We start from the raw sequence: 3,576 nt of genomic DNA, 5'->3' as shown, positions 1-3,576 counted from the left end.
GCTGAACTAGAGGGTACTTGTATGTGGGTGCATATTTGTCATACATATGTGTGTGCACATGCATGCACATGCACACTTGTGTGTATATATGCACAGTGATATGTATATGTGTGTGAATGTGAGTGTACATGTGTGTGTATCACCCACATCTGCACAACGGACATGTAATTGGTATGGGGAGAAGACAAGAGATGTCACAGAAAGGGGGCTGACTTGGGAGTGAAAACTTCAATAGTACAATACCTCTCTTCACCAAGCAGAGAGGACCAGTGCATGTTGATGGAAGCAACCCAGCTCTCACAACACCCAGCTCCTCCTCTCTCAAGGCATTTGACTATCCAAGCAGCTTTCTTTACCTGACAGTGTCTCCAAACACAACCTCAGTGCACAATGGTTCCCAACGCTCAAGTATATTGTGATGTGTCTCTCAGGTGATAACAGCACAGAGTACATGGCTTTAGTTGTTTTGAGACCTAAGAAAGTCTCAGGGAACATTGCAGAAGTGGGGCCAGAAAGATTCTAAGAGCTAGAATATCAGGGAGTTTGCTATGAGATTGTGTGAGATATGTCACAGTGGACAGGGAAAGGCGGTCTGCCTCAACCATACAAAGAACTGCAGACATCTAAGGGATACTGAGAGTGGGAGACACGTCTTCCTAGGGAAAAGCACACCAACTGATTATCTAGTACGAAATAGTCCTGAAAACATGAACACAGCATCATTATACAGATTAAGCAAGGCTGCACACACACAAACACACACACACACACACACATATGCACATACACACACACACAGACACACACAAACACACACAAACACACATACACAGACAGACACACACACATAGACACACACAGAGACACACAGACAGACAGACAGACACACAGACACAGACAGACACAAACACACATACACAGACAGACACACACATAGACACACACACACACACAAACACACAGAGACACACATACACAGACAGACAAACAGATACACACACACACACAACAACAACAACAACAACAGCAACAATAAATGGAAGAAGAGGCCAAGAATTTGAAACAGAACAAAGAGTGGTGCATGGGCTATTTTGGAGGGAGGAAGGGGAAGGGTGAAAGGATATAATTAATTATTATAATCCCAAAGATAAGAGAAGTAATAAGAAAGGGGATTATTCCTTACCTCTCAAAGAACTGTAATCTTAAAAAAATTTAAAATCCCACCAGTTCTTTTCAGGAAAGCATAGACATCAGGAAGACAGATAAATGGAAAGCCGCGGTGAGAAGCATATAGCGTAAACAAGGAAACACAAGCCCCTGCGTAAGTGTTAAATATTACTGTGTGTCGATGTAGACGTTCACACACGTGTTACCCTGAGATCTGTCATTGCTCTGCATTTTAACATTAAGATTAAATAAGTTATAAGCTTCCTTGGTTTTGCTTCCCCATCTTTTACCTCGCCATCCATGAACTCCTAGGGAAAGCTTTTTCTCTGTGTGGGAACATAGCTCCCCTGTAAGGGAACGTCTGTCTTCCTAAACCCAGCAGGGTTGTAACCTGCCTGGGACAGACACTTGCAGGTGATCTATGACGTCTCTTTTGAGCTCCCAGCAGAGGAAGAGGCTTCTGTCGGCTGTTGTTTACTTTCTAGAATGTTTTACATCTTCATCATAGGAAGTTTTTTCTTATTCATCAAGGATTATTAAGCTCTTAAGAGAAGTATAACCAGCCATTACTGTCAGTCTTTTGAGAGCACTGTATATTTCAGGTCACTTAGTGATATTAATAAGACAAATTTCCTGATGTACTTCAGTTTACGAAGCCCCGAGAAAAATGCAGTGTGTTAAAATTTGTTGAGTTATAGAACGAAACTGCTCCTCAGATGGTTCTCCCTAAAGTATTGATGTCACCCAGGCCACATTCAGATGTCCTTGTACAGAGGACCAGTTTTCTCCCCCTATGATTCCTCTGCCCAGACACCCAACCACTCCTCTCCCTGCCAGTTTCCTACAGGCTCACAGAATCTTCATGAAATCACTAACTGGGATTTTAGGAGTAGAAGAGGAACTCATAAAATACAAGATCTCTTTGCAGAAAACATACTGAAAGCTGTCTTAATATTAAGAATTCCGGGGGGAGGGTCTTATCTTTATCAGTCACATTCTAAACAAGTAACATGGATTATTGGTCTATGTGTTTTAAAGGGTTCATAATGTTTCCTGTGTCACCTGATTAAAATCTAAAATGGCAATATTAGAAGGATTAGAAAATTTCATGGGCACATATTTATGATCGAAAGTATTTTCCAGTGTTGCTACTTGAAACAGGGTAAAGTCTCTCTGAACACAGTGGCTTAAACATTTCCAGTACTCTAAGCAAAGGCAGATGACCCAGAGTCCGATGAATGTTAATGCAGTTAATGTAACCAAGTCCATTTTACGTAGCTAAAGACATGTGTACAGTAATTCTCACAGAGTCACAGCTAATAAATGGCAAATCCACCTTTCTTTGATAAAAATAAACAAGCTAGATTGGTGGAACACATGAAGCTCTCTAGAGGAAGGTAGCTGTTGCAACAAATTCACCGGAAGTCTACTTTTCCACCTGATTTTTTTTTTTAGTGAGAAGAGTTAGAAATGTCATTCTGTTTTCACCGTTTTAACCACCTTTCCCAGAGTCTCTAAAAGCAGGAATGATTTTTACTTATATTTATATGCTAATTCCTGACAGGCAAGAAGAAAAACGTTGAGTCCCCTAATTCTCATAACAACCGTGTCATAAGTTCTGAAATGGCTCTAAAGAGAACTCAGAAACCCGGCTGTGCGATGCCTCCTGATATTGCTCAAAATTCAAACCCGACAGAACTGAGGGATAGATCAACAATGGCCAAAGTTTTTATTTTCCCAAAAGCATTTCTGGTATTCAAACGGCTAAAGGAGTAAGAAGGAGACTCCACATACTGTGAAGACCAAAAAGACCAAACCCCTCCAAATCGGGAGGTCCCTGTGGGACCCACAGGAGGATGCTCTTTGGCACACCTGTGATGGGGGCGCATGAAGCCGCTCCTCTTCCCTCTCTCCATATTTGGGACTGGTTTCACCTGGCTACACCTTGACCAGCAAGCACCTGTCCATTAAGGAAGGTGACAGCTTGTTCCGTGAAAAGTTAATTTGCTCCAATTCCTGTTGCACCCCACCCCCACCCCCGGCTTTACGATGTGTAGACAAAGGTGCCCACAGTGACCTTCTCACCTCTCAGGTACTTCCTTACCCACTGCGGGTTCCTGAGAATCCGCAGTGGCGCATGCAGAGCTCGCCCTCTTCCCTCTTGTTCTGTTGTTTGTTTTGCCCAAACTGCTGTGTTTGCACTGAACACAGCTAGGGCCCCTGCACCGTCTCTCTCTGCCTCCTGTCTGATGTGTAAACAGCATCTGAGAAGCAAATCCTCAGAGCTGCCTGCCTGGATTGGGAAGTGCAGTTGCCGGACTCTTGGACAGAGCCAGGTTTAGCAAAACACATCTTTCAGGTGCATAGCTGTGTTGGTTTTCTCCTCCCTGCACACACACACACACACAC

The sequence above is a fragment of the Rattus norvegicus genome, chromosome 2, assembly GCF_036323735.1.
Source record: "Rattus norvegicus strain BN/NHsdMcwi chromosome 2, GRCr8, whole genome shotgun sequence".
NCBI classification, from domain to species: domain Eukaryota; kingdom Metazoa; phylum Chordata; class Mammalia; order Rodentia; family Muridae; genus Rattus; species Rattus norvegicus.
This window is presented reverse-complemented; position numbering follows the sequence as displayed.